Source organism: Onychomys torridus, chromosome 19 (assembly GCF_903995425.1).
Source record: "Onychomys torridus chromosome 19, mOncTor1.1, whole genome shotgun sequence".
Classification (NCBI taxonomy): domain Eukaryota; kingdom Metazoa; phylum Chordata; class Mammalia; order Rodentia; family Cricetidae; genus Onychomys; species Onychomys torridus.
Window position 1 is genome coordinate 11,608,244 of NC_050461.1, and position 18,432 is coordinate 11,626,675.

General features: G+C 48.2%; 1 protein-coding gene and 1 pseudogene across 4 annotated transcripts in view; one reads left to right on the forward strand and one right to left on the reverse strand.

Annotated features, from left to right (window-relative positions):
* The window catches only part of Fyn (FYN proto-oncogene, Src family tyrosine kinase), a 195,564-nt gene that overhangs the window by 60,632 nt on the left and 116,500 nt on the right, over positions 1 to 18,432 (reverse strand). The gene's annotated exons all lie outside the window — the stretch shown is intronic.
* Positions 1 to 18,432, forward strand: part of LOC118570668 — an 88,607-nt pseudogene that overhangs the window by 8,552 nt on the left and 61,623 nt on the right.

An 18,432-nucleotide genomic window follows, 5' to 3' on the forward strand; every position in this document is an offset into this window, starting at 1 on the left:
GAGACATCGTCCTTGAATCCTGGTAGAGTACAGCACAGTGAGTAACCGTGGCTTATGCAACGTGACACTCTTCTCCCTGATGCTCTCCGGCCAAGCGTGTTTCCACCTTCTTTGCCCATGCTCTGTGGAAACAACCACAGGAAAACAAAAACAAAACCATGGGCTTCTATTCACAAACCAGCACAGCCAAACAGGAGAGCCAGTGTCGCATCTGGGCCTCTGGCAAAGCCTGGCTCTCTGGCCTCATCTGTTTTAGGGACTGCTGTAGCGGGGCTGGCCCAGGGCCAGGGGTCACCATGTCACCTGGCCTAGACACAGCAAACACATCAGCACAAAGCGGCTGTCTGAGCAGGCAGCGTCAACATCCTCTCTCTGGGAGGAGACTAAAAGTCCAGGAGGTTCCCTCAGGCAGAACAAAAACCCGCTCAGCAGATCTTTCCAGTCGTCATGGAGGTTCCTCGCCAGAAGATTCTGCATGAGCCTTTGAGAAAACAGTGGATTCCTTTTCTTCTCTTGCATTCAGTAGCTCTAGTCAAGGCCTGATTCTTAAAGAAGCAGGTGGAGGTGGCTGGGACGGCTCAGTGAGTAAAGACAGCTGCTGCGAAGCTCACAGATCTGAGTTTGATTCTCGCTGGAGGTCAGAACTGGCTGCTCCCAAGTTGTCTGACCTCCACATGCATGCCACGGCTTGTGTGGAACCTTTCCCCAGGCACACGCTTATCGGGCAGGGGATGTGATTTCCACGCCGCCCCTTTGCTCTGAGACTTGGTTATGGAAACAGAGCCCCAGCAGAACACACCGGCCTCCCACTTGGAGGTGAACACAGATGCCATCTGCACTGCAAGTCTGGGACTGAGACGGGCATCTCCTTTGAAGTATGACATGGAGCCCCGTGTCTCACAGCCACTGGGACTGCATGTTGGCACTTTCTTCAAGCTGCAAGGAACACAGGAGCACAGCAGTGACAGCCTCTGCAGCCCGGGCGGTGATTTAGAATTTCAAAGCTCTGCGGCAGCTACTTTGGTATGAATGCTGATAAGCCAGGCAGTGGGGAAACACACTCTGCTCAAATTCCGGGCTTCTCTGGAGAACTAAGAGCAAACAGCAGCAACAAAGGAAGCAGAGAGGTGGACTCCAGCCAGCCTCCTCCCACCTCTTCATGGTGCAGTCTGCAAGGGAAGTAGGCTGTTCTCTGCCTTCCTTGACTTTCCTCCCTGCTGGGGAGCCTGAGAGGTCTGCACTGATGGAGTGTCAGGGACCAGAGGGAATTATAGGAGGGGATAAGAACAGGGAGCCACCTGCAGGCAGGGGCAGGTTCCCAGCAGCCCTTAGAAAGCAGCCTCTAATGTGGAGCAAGGGGAACTCTCCTCCACTGCAAGAGGAGAATGCAGTGGGAATGCAAGCTTGTACAGCCACTTTGGAAATCAATATGGCGCTTCCTTAGAAAATTGGGAATCCATCTCCCCCAAGACACAGCTGTAGCACTCTTGGGCATATACCCAAGGAATGCTCAACCATACCACAAGGGCATTTGCTCAGCTATGTTCATATCAGCATTGTTTGTAATAGCCAGAACCTGGAAACAACCTAGATGCCCTTCAACTGAAGAATGGATAAAGAAAATATGGTACATATACACAATGGAGTACTACTCAGCAGAGAAAAACAATGACATCATGAGGTTTGCAGGCAAATGGATGGATCTAGAAAAAAATCATCCTGAGTGAGGTAACCCAGACTCAGAAGGACAAATATGGTATGAACTCACTCATAGGAGGATACTAGATGTAAAACAAAGATGACTAGACTGCTACACAACTCCAGGGAGGCTACCTAGAAAACGGGACCCTAGGAAAGACCCAAGGATCACCCAATGACAGAGAAATGGGTGAGATCTACATGAACAACCTGGATGACCGTGGGAGTAATTAAGGGCAAGATTTGAGGGAAAGAAAGCTTAGGGGAGCAGGAGATCCCAGCTGGATCATGATAAATGAAGACCACATGAGAACAGGAATAGGCAGAGTGCTGGAGAGGTCCCCAGAAATCCACAATGATATATCCTCTGTGGACTGCTGGCAATGGTCGAGAGAAAGCCTGATCTGACCTAGTCTGGTGATCAGATGACTAAACACCCTAACAGTCGTCTTGGAACTCTCATCCAATAACTGATGGAAGTGGATGCAGAGATCCTCAGCCAGGCCCCAGGTGGAGCTCCAGGTGTCTAACTGTCGAGAAAGAGGAGGGACTGCAAGAGCGTGAATTGTTGAATCCAAGATTGCAAAAAGCACAGGGACAAATAGCCAATCAAAAGAAAGCACATGAATTATGAACCAAAGTCTGTGGAGCCCCCAGCTGGATCAGGCCCTCTGGATAAGTGAGACAATTGAATAGCTTGATCTGTTTGGGAGACACCCAGTCTGTGGGACCAGGACCTGTCCTTAGTGCATGAGCTGGCTGTTTGGAACCTAGGGCTTACACAGGGACACTTTGCTCAGCCTGGAAGGAAGGGGCTGGACCTGCCTGTACTGAATCCACCAGGTTTAAACGAATCCCCAGGGGAGTCTTGGCCCTGGAGAAGATGGGAATGGAAGGGAGGGGATGGGGGGAAGGTAAGGGTGGGGGCGGGAGGGGGGAGGACAGGGGAACCCATGGCTGATGTATAAAATTAAAACACATAATAATAATAAAAAAAAAAAAAAAAAAAAAAGAAAACAGCCTCTAGGGTGACAAACTGACCCCTCTGTGAGGAAGGAACTGATGCTACCTCAGCTAACCCACTTGATGACACACTTGAATTCTGACAGAATCCTGTCAGTTAAAATATTTTTTAAATTAATTGATTATAAACACATGGTAAGGTAATCCAACAACGACTTTACTTGACGTGTGAATTATTATTAATATCATCAGTATTGTTTTGCATAATAATTAGGAGCTTGGAGAATTCTGGTATCAGATAGGGTTGTCCAAGACCTGAAAGAATACAATTTTGGGCAAGCATGGTGGTGCACATCTTTAATCCCAGCACTCCAAAGGCAGAGGCAGGTGGACCTCTGGGAATCTGGAGGTCAGTCTGGTCTACAGAGCAAGTTCCAGGACAGCCAGAGCTACATAACAGAGAAACCCTGTCTTAAAAAAACAAAAGACAAAAACATTTTTTTAAAACCCCAGAAAGAATAGTTTTGGCAATCCTGAGGCCCAAATCCATCTCTGGTAATGAGTGAGTCCCAGATGAGGCAGAAAGGTCAATGGCCACACAACTGAGGGCCAAACGTTCAGGTTCCTTCTTCTGGCCAATTCATGTCACTTCATCTGGTGGGCTCCCTGTAAGTGGCTGTGACAAACCCAGGTTCTTTATCTCTAGGTAGGATGTGTTTTCCCTCTCCCTTCCTGCGGCACAGGAGTATGTGGTACTGGGAAATCAGCTTGAACAGACAGAAGACACCAACCTGCTAAGGAATAGCTCACTATCAAGACAGCAAGAACCTTGAATGGCCTTATTCGCTCTAAGTCACTAGCTCTAACCTTCAAGCGAGGGCAGCATGAACATCATGTGTGGGTCCCTGTATTTAAGGGGTGGACAGGGGGTGTGTATGGGATAAGATCTTCCTGTTATAACAGGCAGCCTGTGTTTGGACATAAGGGAACAAGGACGAAGTGAATGTCATACATGGAAATCAACCTGGAACTGTTGGGCACATGGCCCTGTCCCTCTACCACTGGCCACCAAGCTCCTTTGCCTAAGAGAACAACAGTGAGTTATAACAACACCTAACTGAGAGGACAAAGCTTCTTAGCGTTAACATAGTCTCCTTGAGTCCTGGGAGTGACCATGCCCAGGGTGGGTTTCAGGTAAGAAGCACTGGGCTCACAGAACTCAGGCACTTGCCTAGATTACCTAGTGTAAAGCTTGGAGCTGAGTCCACCATTACTGCACCATATCCTCTACGTTCTACCCCGCACTGTCTCGGAACTGCATATGCTGCATTTAGATATTTCCAAGGGACAGGTAGGTTGCTCTCCAAGTGTCTATGACACCTCAGTTCTTAATATCAGGCTCTTGTTTGGCAGAAGGGACGGAAGTAGTGCCATTAGCCAGTATCAAGGATGCTGAGTGACTGTGTGGCCCGGAGTATGTCCTTTTAATACCCTGGAGCCTACTTTCCTCACTGATGAGCAATGGGGCTTCTTCACTAGAAGCTTGCTTGGGTTTGTGCTGATGCTGACATTCCTGAAGAAGCCAGAGCCTCTCTTCACAGATTCCAGCAGAACACAGAGCCAACAGACTTGTATGGTCCACCTATGTCCCTAGGCTGAAACTCTGGCTCCTGAGGACTCATGCAGTGACCTGGTCAAAGGGTCAACTCTGGCTGTAAGTGCTCAGTACCCTGCTGAGCTCACTGTGTCCTGCAGTTTTTTACCTTACCACTGCACTAGGCTTAAGGAGTCCTTTCTAACTGCAGTTTCAAAAGACTTCATGTGCCCTTGTTGACAGTATGAAGAACAGCTTCTGATCGAGCTCAGTGGCTTCAGCACCTACCTCCTCCCTTGCCTTAGGGAGGCTCTGTCCACCGACTCAGGGGGTACAGCTGTTCTGAGCTCAGATGAGGAAGTAAGAAAACAGTAACAAGAATAAAGGAACTTCCTCCGTTGCATCTCTCAAACAAAAGACACCCAGAAATCACCATAGTAACAAATCACCAGTTCTCCAGGGCTTCACTTCTCTTGGCTGTTGTCCTTCTGCCCACAGCCTTGTGTCTGTGTTCATCTCTGCTCTCAGCCTTTGTTCAGTGAACACATTCGGATCCTGCTCTGTGACAGGCACTGTGCTGCAGGTGAGCACAGTCTCCGCCCTCAAGGAGCTTACAAACACCGAAGAGGGAGACAGACAAGCACATGGAAGGCCAGGACAGCCACACCGAAGGCCTCACGTCAGAAAGTGATTTCAAAGGTGACTGGCCACCAGCTCAGAGAGGAAGGGGCGCCGCCGGAAGTGAGGAAAACACACCAGAGTACACAAACAGCACAATCCCCTCCCGGAGCTAGAAGTGGCCCTATGGCTGGGTTTACTGTTCTTATTTATAGCGCGCTCAGACGTGCCAGGCCAGCCTCACTGGGCCTCTGCTCAAGAGAAGTTAAATGGAATTGAAGCAGGCACATTCGAAAGTGGAGATGCAGCAGAGGCAAGATCGTATGTGCTGACTGTACCAAGTGCCTGTAGCTCTGCTCTGAGCAACACGTGAATTACCTCCTTTCATCTATCAACAGCCTTGCGAGCTGAATATCAGTAGCCTCACTACTAGATATCAATGGCACTATTTTACAGATGGGGAAGTCAGTGGAAGGAGGTCAAGTTACCTGTGTCAGGCTTCACAGCTAGTTTGAGCTGGATTTTAACCAAGACTTGGCCAAACCTAAGACCACCTTCTTCACCATGGCTAATAAGCCAGAACATCTGTACATTACCCAGGATTTCGTGGGAGGTAAAGTGGGTCATGACAGACACGTATTGAAACTGAGGAGAGAAGACAGCCCAGAGGAGCCAGTCAAGAGGTCAAGAGTGGGGGGACTGTGTGTAGGCGGTGAATAGAGATTCGGCTAAGTGAGATGTGACTTCCTAAGCTGGACAAATGACTCCATCCATTCTAGCCACCCATCTATGCATAATTCATACCTCATAAATCACACAATGACAGCAAAGCGGTAGCTTCTGTTATATGTGAGAATGAAGATCTGAAACCATGGATGCCTGCAGAGGTGACTTACTACCGGCTAATGTAAGCTCCATTACTGGAGGTCCCCACACGAAAAGAGCCCTGTGATCTTTTGGGGCTGTTAGAAGTGGGAGATGGAAGCTTTCTGTGCAGCTGTGTAGGTGGTAGCTTAAACGTGGTGAGGATGGATTATTGCAGATACACATCTGCAATGCAGGGCACCAGAAAGAGAAACCATCACCCACTACAAATGCATGCACCAGCTGGTATCCAACAGCAGATTGGTATCTGGGGTTAGAAGTCTAGGGTCCACCTCCCTTCTCTATCTGCTGAGACCCTGCTCTGCCGGGTCAAACTTGAACATCATTATCACAGTGCACAGAGGCAGTTACTTGTCTGTTCTGCATGAAACGCGCAGCTCAGTTTCAGCTACAATAGGCGACTGTGCTCACACACAGGGTCGGGGGTCAGAGGATGGGACTCGCTCCCCAACAGCAGGAATCATTACTTGTGGCTCAGGGAAGCAGTGCTGTGTCCCAGCATGAAACAAGTTGGTCTGTTCTTGGGAATACGCCTTCCAAGACTCCAGGTGATGGGGACCAGAGTGTGGCTCTGTGTTCTGCTCCAGTTCTGGCTCAGTACCGCTCAGAGGGATGGCGCCAACAGCGATGGTGTGCACTTGAACAAGTCAGGCAACATTTCTGAAACACTTCTCCCTGACAGACTGCAGACTCTCAGACCAGGTGGGGAACAGTGTCCCACGTACAACAGCCTGGCTCCTGGTATCTCCTATCCCCAGGCTCGTCTTGCACATGGATGCCATTCCCCAGATGCACACCCCTCTAAACGCCTTCCTTCTCTCAAGCTCTGCATTTTCTCCACAGGGTCTACTCCAAAACAACGATGTTGCTAAGAACAGTGGATCTTTATAACTCTTGGGACAGCCGCATCACACCGCACCACGCTTCTTCCTGCTTCTCATTCATTTTTTTCTTAATTGCCAGATATTGCAACTGCTTTTCCATGGCAGGCTTACTGGTTACCTGCCTTCTGTTCTTTGCTATTTCTTTTGTGCTTCAAACATTTAACTCTTCAAGTTAAAACAGCAGCCTCAAATTTCTCCTCTTTGTTTTGACTGGTTCTTCTGGACAAAACAAATACATACAAATTTTATCTTCCTTTTGTGGTACCAGAGGTTTTGGCATTCCTGTCAAAGCCAGGTGACAAAGCTACCACCTGCGTTTCTTTCTTTCTGAATTAAAGCTCCATTATAAAAATAACAGGAAAAAAATCTCACCTGACATTCAACCTAAACAAAACATCTCACTTGATGTTGAACCTAAGCAAAACGCAGCACCTGCCACAAACTCTCATCCTTCACTTCAGTGCTGTAATCTCAACTTAAAGAGGCCATGCTATTGGCAGGTTCAGTCTGCTGGTAAGTGGAAAGTGCTAGAAGATGTGGGGTAAGGAAGTTCATGCACAGCGTTGGCAGCATGTAAACTATCATAGCTCTGGAAAAGTGACTTCACATCTACTGCAGATGAAGTCGGCCTTTTTGACAGCCACTACTCCTAGGAACAGACCTAGGTCAGGAATGTGAGGAGTCGTCCTTTCCCGTGGCCCACAAGTACGGCCCCCAGAAAGCTCACTGAAATAGAGCTAAGGAGCTGGACAGCACTTCCTCCTCAGTGCCTGGCTGCTGGGAAGGCTGAGTTTGGTGTTCTTGTACTCAAGTCCCACCTGCACAGGGGGTGGGGGGGTGGAGGTAGGGGTGGGGAGAGAGGAGGTTAGGGTACAGTGTGGACACATTCTCAAACAGGACTGAAGTGTCCATGAAGGCTGGGTCCCCTTCAGCAGACACTTCCCCATGTCCAGACAAATGACATAATGGTAGCCTGTGCAAGGGTGACGTCCTGCCCCCACTGCTTTGCCTCTTCTTGTTCAGGTTAACTGTGTGACAGTGACTCCTTAGCACCCTTGCCCCCATTCATTTTCCCTGCCAAGAACAGCCTCCATCTCTAAGAGAACAAGTCGAGGAGCCCATGGGTTGGCCAGGCAGCCCCCTTGTTAATGTCCATCCCCAGGCAGCATTCTATTTTAGAACTGAAATATCCTCATTGCAGAGAGTCTACCACCCCAGGGCTATTGTTCTTTTCGGTTTAAATATATCTCCAAGGTGTCAAAAGCTGTACAAGTTCCACTGGGCACTGAAATCCGTCCTGTCACTCAGCACCTGTGACATGCGGGGGGTGGAGACAGTTTGTTCAAACTGTTAAGTGAGGGCAGATTCTGGCAAGACGCCTGTGTGGGGGAGATGCTGGGGCCTGTAAGAGAAACTGAGGTGAGGAGGTGGTGGAAATGTAAATGGGTCCGGGCTGGTTTCAGGGAGGACAGGGTGCATTTCCACAGGCCTGGTCCCTGCCCCACGGTCGGTCCCGCACTCTCCTCCCATGGGGGAGCTGTCTGACTGACTGCCCAGTGTGTAGTTCCAAGAGGCCCCTGTCTGGCACTTCATTATTTGAGGCTGCAGGTAGGAGAGGGATGTGGGTGAAATTTCCATTCCACTCCTTCAGTTTTAAGACAGGATTACCTCCACACTTCCTTTTTAATTCTCCAGGTTTTTGGAGGTTTTAATTCTCCATGACTGAGAGGAAGGTTTCTAGTTCAGGAAGACAGCAAAAGCAACCCTGGTTCTTCACTGTAAGATGGGCATCACACCAACTCCAAGGCTTGCGAGAGGCCACTGGTGCCTGGCTATCTCTGATGTGAAAGGACAGGAGAGGAATGGCTGCACCACGTGGCAGAGCAAGCTTGGACTCCCGGCTACTTGGTAGACTGAGGCAGGAGGAGACCAGTGTACGGTCTGCCTGAGCTGCAGAGACTGAGTTCAAATCCGGCTGGACAACTTGGTGAGATCGTGTTCAAAACCAACCACAAGAAAACCAAAAGGGAAAGGGCTGAAGTCAGCTCACTGGCAGAGCTTGTCCAGCCGTGGCGAGGCCCTCAGTACTGGGCGTGGGTGCAACTTCAGGCAGCTCCAAGTTAACAGCCACTGAGGGCATTGTCTAGTCACACAGAGAGTAGCTGCTTAGTGGAGCCCAGCAGACGTGTGTGTGTGTGTGTGTGTGTGTGTGTGTGTGTGTGTGTGTGTGTAGTCACACTGGAGCCAAGTGTCCTCTTGTTGGCAGAATGAGCCTGTCTGTCTGTCCTGGAGACCAATGAAGCCAGCCTTCCTGGCCACCTGGAGATAGGTAGACATCTACTGCAGACATCCAGCTACCTCCTAAATTGAATGGAATGAACTACTTCAGTTGACAACAGCATGGGTTGTTGTGATAAAAAACTCAAAAAAGAAATTAAGAAGGGGGTTACTGTATTTCTGCCTAACACATTTGATCTCAATTCAGCAAAGAACCTACTCTCTTAGGTATGGAATTACTATCATGGGACTACTGTCCTACAAGGACACCTCCACCCCTTTTAAAACAGCATCTCCCTGTATAGCCCAGGTTGGCCAGGAACCCCTGGCCACTTTGTCTCTGCCTCCTAACCTCTGAGACCACAGACATGAGCCATCACATCTTGCTAAGACTTACTCTGCTGTGTTTCTGAGACAGAGTCTCACTGCGAGGCCTTGAACTTGTGGCAATTTTCTTGCCTCTGCTTCCACCACTGAGCCAGGCTAATCATTTCTGATGTATTACTTGGGAGGTGGCGGTGGAGGACTGATTAACTTTCAGTATAACTCTTGTGTTAAAAAATCTCGTTTGCACCATATCATCAAAGGGTCAGTTTCAAGACTCACCAAAAAGAAAGTATCAAAACACACATAGAATAGCCCATGGTGAACAATGCCTTGGGGAAGTAGAGAGGCCCCAGGAAAAAGGGCAAAGGGCCGTTTACCTCAGGTGCATTTGGTTCCCTGGATTGTTCCTGGATGTGATTTCATGTCTCCTGTGACAAACATTTACATTCAATTTATGAGACATGTTTGTTCTTACTGGATGTCAGATCACAGCTATAGAACCCAATCTGGTCAGTGTGTCCTGAATCTGGATATGGTCTCTGCCTTGTTTTCCTGCTTTCCCAGGTATAATCTATAGTATATGCCAGGCAATGGTGTTTAAATGATCTGTCCTGAGGAAGCTCTGGGAAGCTGCTCTGGGAATAGTTAGTATGTGTTTACTGGCGTTTATTTACATGGTTTTCTGAACTCCAACAACCTTCCTTGGCTCATTGCTTTCTTCATTACATTTGTGTATAAAAGGCCACTGACACTGAAGTCCCCCATTCTCTCTGGTCCTCAGATCCCGGGTCCAGCAGACAAGATCTGCACAGGTCAGCTGAAAAGTCAGCAGAAGGTACTAGGTGAGTGGCATTTCTGCATCAGTGTTCAAGCACAGACTTTCCTTTCTGATGACTGACAGCAGAGAAAGGCAAATGGATGGAAGGATCCCCACTCTTCTTAAAGCCACCAACAGCATTCTGAGAACCCTGGCATGTTGGGCCTGGGGTGATGTTCAGTCAGGAACTCAAGGAGAATTCTTCAGGGATGGCTCTTGTGATCCTTGAAGGGTCCTCAGCCTCTCCTCTCCCCCCAGTGCTGTTCCCAGCAAGGCTGGGCTGTCTGACTCTATCTTGACCTTTCTATCTTTGCTCAATGACCCATAGAGCAGCTGTGCTGCGGAACCCTGTCAGTCCCTTGACGCTGTGGACACACCACTGACTCAGACATCCAAACAAGACCACTTCTTCCATCTTTGCTGAGATGGAGGGACTGTAGGAAGCCAGATTACACTGGACAACCCAGAGGAGAGTGGCTCTGCAACTTTCTGCATTCAGAGTTTGGACTGTGGCTTCTTCTGCAATACAAGTTCTTGCTAACCATCAACCTACTGAAATATGTGCCAAGCACTCGTTCGCTGTAGAGAGGCTCTAGAATTACTGATGGAACGGGAAAGGGACAGAGGAACAACTCCGTTCATTGATAAGTCAGTGGAGAATCTGTAGTGGTGACCCTGGTTGTGTGATATGTTGGGCTGCCCAGCCAGCACCCAGCAAAAGCGTGAGGACCTATGCATTTGAGGTGCCTGTGTTACGATGGTACAAGCTCTGTGCCTGCGAGATATGGCTCCCAAGAAATAGCTCCTGTTTTTCCCTCAACTATGTGCTGAAAAACATCTTGAAGACTGATGGCTTCTAGGTGGAAACCAAGAACTAGATGGGGCTGATTTGGAGAAGGGAACCAAAATTGAGAACTGAAGACCCATTTGGGCACTCGTTTTGAGTATGGCTGATTTCTTTTGTTTGTTAAAATAGCTCCAACTATATATAACTTCCAGTCCTCAAGTTTATCTGAGAACTGAAGAATCTGAATAGTGGCGGGGTGGTGGTGGTGGTCACTGTTGGGGCAAAAGGATTAGGCTAGTGACGTCCTCAAGCTTCACTGTTCAGAGGGGACACATGGATACATGTTCCCTCAGAACAAGGCAGCTAGACCAGGGAAGACACACGGCATGGCCATCATGAGACCAGTGAAGAGGAAGGCATGCAGGACAACAGCCCTAAGACATACATGTTAGTGACAAACATGTATCCTTATTATCTGTGTTTATCTGTGTTCAACACTTACTTGAGAATGAAGAGGATAATGGACATATATGATGATAATATGAAACTAACAACCAAGGTAATGGTACTAGGAATAAGAGAAACAAAATAAACAATTACTTCTTGGATCTCCAGAGAGGGCCTTGCTTGGCTCACTCCGGGCTCAGCCTGGGGAAGTCATCAGCTAAAGGTGTTAAGATATTGGAAAACAGCCAGTAAAACAATTACAGATGAAATGAACAAGAGAGTCAGGAAAAAGTCTCCAAATGTGTGCTATTCTTGGCCCAGGACTCCCCGGTTAGACATTACCTATGAAGAAAAATGTGTATAAAAAGCCAACAACACTCACTTCAGTGCGATCCATGATCATGAAAAATGGGACATGATCTGGGCACTCACCCACAGGAGATTAACAACACGTATCAAACAGATTCCTATGCAGCTATTAAATGACGCTGTGATGGAATGGGGGGATGTTCATGCTATGGGAAAGGGAAATAATACAAACATTACAAAACAGCAGTGTCACTGTGGAGACATTCTCCTCCTCGCCCTCTAACCCATCCTCTACCAATAGTCAGGAGAAGGTTTTAAACTTACTCTCAGCGCTAAAATGTTTCCCTCCTGTATTAGAAACATTGAAAGTGTTCCAGCAATTCTGTTCTGGCTCCCACCTAGGTCTCCCGCCTCCTCCTCTCCAGACACACTGCGTGCCTTTCTGTTCTTTGAACACACACTCCTTGAACTCAGTCTGTCAGTGCAAGCCTGACTGTGTGCCGTCAGCACTCTAAACTATTTCTGGCGTAGAGCACTCAGTGGATGGACGCTGTAATCTCAGTGTGACATCACATGTATGCAGATTAATAAGTGGATATACCTTCACAGAAAAGGGAGAGGAAACCAGGCAAGACATGCATGCCTGTCCTCCCACCCAGCTCCAGGGAAGTGAAGACATAAGACCCCTTGGAGCTTACCGGCCAGACAAAGTAGCTGTATCAGGGGGCTGGAAATACAGCTCAGTGACAGAACACCTGCCGAGCATGTGTGACAGGCCTCAGGTTCAATTCCCAGTAAAACAGATACACACACAGAATGAATGAATGGATGGATGAATGAATGAATGATAGGAACACACACAAATGTGAGTGCATGCCCCTACACACACACACACACACACACACACACACACACACACACACATACACACACACGGGGATGAATGAATGAATGACAGTAACACATACAAAGTGAGTGCATGCCCCTCCACATACACACACAAAGCATGGGTACAGTATTGGAGACACTTAAATTCTGGATATTTCCAAGTTTCTTCTGTTGTTATGCATTCATTTTCTGCAACAATACAAAAGATTTTTTTATGTGTATGTATGTGTGCAGGTGCCCTCAGCGTCCAGGAGAGGGCGTCAGAACCCCTGGAGTGGAAATGATGCATGGTTATAAGCTATCTGATACGGGTGCTGAGAATTCAACTTGGGCCCTCTGCAAGAGGAGCAATGCTCTTAACCACCGAGCCATCAATCCAGCTCCCATTAATGCTTTCTTTTGAGGTAACACAAGTTAAGGTTTTCCTTCATTTACTTTTCAGTGTGCTCATGCTAAGAAAATGTTATCACAGCTGGCTTAAGACTAGACAGAATCAATACAGAAGATCTTAGAAGCTGTTTGGTTTCATGCCCTTCTTCTTTGGGGAGGGGGGTTGAGGTTCAGCACAGGAGAGAGAAAAGGAAAGGAAAGAAAGAGAAGAGAACAAGATAAGATAAGAGAAAAAAGAAAAGAAAAGAAAAGAAAAGAAAAGCCTACTGGCTTCTGTAGCTGAACAAGCAAGAAACTCATCCAGTGGGACTTCCCCTACACTAGCGGTTCTCAAACCTCACGCTAGAGTGCCAATGGCCTGGACGAGCTGTGAGAACACGCTGCCTGGGCCCTGTTCAGACTTCTGACTGTACCAGGCAGAGGAAGAGCCTGAAGGCTGCATTCTGACAAAGGTGCCGAGGATGTGGCTGCTACAGCTGAGGCTGCACTTTGCACCCTCTGGACTGTGTCACACTGCCTCTCCAGGCTGCCTTCAACGTGTCTGGGTAGTGATTTAAACAACAGCTCCAGTCCAGAATCCACAGGAAACCCTCTGTCCTCTCCTAGAAGTCTCTCCTGCAGGAAGGCCGACATTACTCCAGACATTGCATTTGGAGGATCTACATTTTATATCAGTTTAATCCGTTCTACTACAAAACAACAATACAACCAACAGGACAGTTGATACCCCATACCCCGGGGAGATTAGGGAATACAGAGGAGATAACGGGATTAGTTAAAGCCAGAGCTACATGACCCTGAAGTCCATGCTTATTCTCCAACTTTCATATTGAAATCTGTCACTAGTGGCATTCAGAGTGCTGAATCAATGCCCCAATGTAGAAACAAACATTCCCCAAAAATTTTAGTATGATATCTATAGTGGTTTGAATAAAAATGGCCTCCATAGGCTCAAAGGAGGAGCACCATTAGGAGGTGTGGCCTTGTTGAGTAGGTGTGGCTTAGCTGGAGGAGGTGTGTCACTAGGGGAGGGGTCTGATGTCTAAGAAGCTCAAGGCTGGCCAGTGTGCACTGTTCCTTCCTGCTTTCTTTGATCCAGATGTAGAACTCTCAGGTGCCTCTCCAGCACCAGGTCTGCCTGCACGCCACCCTGTTTCCCAACATGGGGACAACGGACTAAACCTCTGAACTGTAATCTAGTCCCGATGAAATGTTTTCCTTTATAAGAGTTGCTGTGGTCATGATGTCTCTTCACAGCAACAGAAACCTCAGGCAGTGGCATACAGGCTGGTGTGTTGGCACAGGCCTGTAAATCTCAGTTGCTGGAGAGGCAGAGGGAAGACCGGGTTATAGGAGTGTGGATGGTGCTTTGGCAATGTGAGAATAAAAAATATTTTCCCCCAATAACTTGCATCCCAGCATGAAGATGATGTGAGGCAATAGCTGGTTTATTACAGCAAGTCTTCTTCTGTGAGGCAAGTGGTGGGAGGCAGACCTTATCAGAGATCTCAGCCTGTGGCACAGAAAGAATTCACACAAAGCCTGTGGGGGAAGAAGATCTCAACAGGCCCTGGCACCGAGCATGACTACCCACACTCTGAGAAAGCTTGGACTGAAAGGCTAAAGCCAAGCACAAAACGAGAATGTAGTGCTGGGGAATGGCTCAGCTGGTAATGGACCTACTGCACTGAGGCCTGAGCTCAGATCCCCAGCACCCACAGAAAAGCCAGCCACGGTGGTGTGCTGCCTGGGAGTCCAGGGCTGAAGAAGCAGAGGAAGGAGAACCCTGAGCCTTACTGAACAGCTGGTCATTCTAGCACTTGGTGAGTTCCACCCATGACTGTCTCCAAAACCAAGGGGGAGCCACAGAGGAAGGACCCGAGTCTACCTCTGGCTACCACATCTGTGTGTACACACATACATCTGTACCTACACACCTGTGCACACAAGCATGAACTCATGCCCATGCATGTGCACATGTACAACACACACACACACACACACACACACACACACACACGCACACGCACGCACACACACGCACACGCAATAGGAATGCATCATTTTCTATCTTAGGCAAAAGTAAACTAGAAACCAGTGACTGCTTTTCCACTCACTAAAGAAATGAAGGAGACAAGAGGTCTAGGTGACAAAGTCTCCATACCTACAAATAACCATATAATCGATGTGTTACAATTTGTCCTCCAACACATGACCCCAAGTCTGACAAAGTCCTGAGATCATAAAGAGCCATGCCGATACTCTCTAGCATTATACTTTTGACTGGAATTCAAAATTGAGACCAGGGTTAAATATTAGCGGGTTATTCGAGGAATAACAAAAATAGTGTCAGTCTCCCTGTATTTCTTTCCTTTGTGATTTGTGTTCTTCTAGATTTCTGAAACAGCTGCATGAACAGGTTTAAAGGTTTTACTGTCTGAGTAGACCATCAGAGGAACAAGGCTTCATACGAGATCACTCACAGCTCACATGCTCAGTTTCCTGTGCCCTCTGCAAAAGGCCTTTGTGTCTCCTTTCCAGGAAGTACATTTTCTAACTGTGACAGTTTGCCCAGAAAGATAGCAGAGGGACCCTAGAAGGAAAGGAGGAATGAGCAGAGTGAGTGGGAAATGGAGAGGACCCTCAGATGGGTCCTGAAAGCTCTGAAGATGAGACTCCAATGGCGCGTTTGCAGACACACAACTGTGAATATGTCTGGGCTTTGACTGCCTGTAGTCTCCTTGGCACACAGCACAGTGAGTCCATGTGGCAAGCAAAATCCAGCCCCTTACTGCTAGGGGTGCTCTCTCCCAGGATGATGTGTATTGTTGTATTTATTATAGAGAACTGGGTGCTCATGAGATGTCAGAAATTAAATGCACCTCTCCAGTCAGCTCTGCACCGCCTGTATAACGTGGACTCCAGGCTGGATTGTTCACCACGGAGCAGGACCAAGTCCTCTGCTCCTGGCCTGGCTCCTGAGGCGCTAGAGAAGAGCCCTCTTGTCCTCCCCAGAGGCACAGTGCTGTTGCAGCTGAAAACACAACTCTGGCAGCCCGGCATCCTACTGTTAATCATTTGCTTTAACATATTCAGCTGAGCCAGCAGAAATATCCATCTTGTCCTACCAGCCTCAACTTTGGGGACAAAGCTCTCATCTGCATTAGTGCCCACACCTGCATCCTTGGGGGAGTTTATGAAAAGACATTCTCTAAGCACTATGTGAACTGACAGTTACTTATTTCCTAAGTTCAAATACATTTCTGCACTGGATGGCCTCTCTGCTGCTTACAGATTCCAGGGCCCTTGGCCTGGGGTCGTTTATGCAGAAAACAAAAGAATAGCTCCTTGGCAGATGACACTCTTCAGGCCTCAGGGAAGGCACTCAGCTGGAAAGATCTGTTTTCCTTGGAGTTCGGAAGTGCTTTTTCAGCAACTATTTGATCTTTCCTGGGAACTCACCCTTTGCATCACTTTCCCAGGCTGGTGGGAACACAGGGGCTCCTGCCTGTCCTGCTAGCCTGATGTGGAAGCTGGAAAAGCACCCTGCTTTTACCTCCCCACAGTCTTCTCATTTTGATAGGGACAAATGACCTAAATTGGCATATGAGAAAGGTGTTGAGAAAATGCCCCCATTTTCAGTGTTAGGGGAATGTTTCTGTCTTCCTCTGAGAACTGGGTAGGAGTTTCCTCACAAGAGGGCAAGGCGGAAAGCACAGGTCAGGGGAGTATCTTCAGGGTGCTGTCACCATCTGGGGAAAGAAAGCAAGGAGAGCAGGACTGGAATCCCATAAAAACTCCCAGAAAGTCATCTCTGCTAGACCAGCCTGGTCCTCGCTGCCTGGAAGGCTACTGCTGCTCCAGCACTGACTGATGAAGTGAATGGATGGATGGGCCCATTCACCCACTGCTCATGAGACAACACTGTGTATCCAAATCCTGTGCAGGGTACAGAGATGTGAAGCCTGTCCCCATTACTGAAGTGGGTTAGTGTAAGAGACAGTGTCCACACAGACAGACAGGAACTTCTCTGCTCATCACCTAGACAGTGGTGTTCAGGGAGCTTAGGTACGCTGAGTCAAGCTCTACAGATTCTGTGTGGCTGAGAATCCTCCCAAGGGTCCACTGCCATTGTAAGTTTGGTATACAGCTTGGTGGTGCTGGAAGGTGGCGGAATCTTTTGGATGTGGGCCTAGTGGGGAATCCTTCTTACTAAAAATGTGCCCTTCAGAGATAATCTACTGGGATTTTGTGTGTGTGTGTGGGGGGGGGCTTTCTCCAGAGAGCTACCGTAAAAGCCAGAGTTGCCTCATCCAGTCCTTTCTGCTCCAGGTTGGAGAAGCAGCCATCACTCTGCTCTCGCACATAGTCAGAGGCTGCTACCTTTCAGGTCTGTGCTCTGCCATTTGAACTGTCAAGTTCGGGCACTGTGAACTAAACAAACCACTTCTCACTTAAGTGGCCCCCTCAGGTATTTCGTTATGAGGATGTAGAGCAGATTAATACAGCAGCCGGGTTGGGCCTGTAGAGAGGACTGGTGAGCGAGTAACATGCTTCCTGGGAACAAATTCAGGGCCGATCCCAGGAACAGTAGGGTTATTTGGTAAAGGGCAGGGCCTAATGTGAAAGAGCGAGCAGGCCATGGAGGTTTCTAGGCAGCAGCCACACAGTGGATCAGTATTTTTAAAAGATTAAAACTGCAGGCAGAGAGCATCTGAGGAGCAGGCAAGGGAGAAAGGTTTAGAATGAAAGGTAATATCTGTATTTCCAAATACTTCCTGGCTTGAGTGTTCTCTTTTGTACTCCAAATGCACACATGTCCCAAGTTTAAGGGACTTGCTGCCATGCCCAGTCACTTCAGTTCCATCCCTGGGACCCAAGTGTTGGAAAGAGAAAACCGACTCCTGCAAGGTATGTCTCGCTCCACCTGACACTGCTGCACACGCACAGAAAATGTGAAAACTATCAATAAACCATTTGGGAAGCGAATATACATTGTCCCTTAACACAGTCCCAGAGAGTTGTTTCCCTCACGGTACTCACGAGGCATCGACTTTTCACACAATTCTCGGAAAGCCTCCTGTCAACAGGAAACACTGCTTCTCACATAGGAGGGACCCTGGGCTGTCTTGAAGTATCTCATAAACGAAGAGAATTTCCACTAATCAGGGGAGGTGAACAGGCGGGTGGATTTCTGGCTTCCTTTCATGAGTTAGTCCCAGCCTCCCCCTCTGCGGTCTGTTACCCCTCCTCCTCCTCAGCTAGCTTCAGTGTTTTCCTCCTTCTCTTCTCCCTTGTCCTCTTCCAAGTTGAGGTACAATTTAGATACAGTGCAACATACAGATGTCGGTTTGCTGTTCAGGTGGCTACAGACACGGACAGAATGTACTATGTAGCAGCCCTCCACCAGGACAGAACACTGTAGCCACTCTAGAAAGATTACTTAGTAGCCAATCCCACTGCACCCCAGATTCGTTTTTCTCTGGTCCAGATTTTCATCTAAATGTAACCACACAGTGTGTATTCTTTGTGTCTATTGACTTTATTC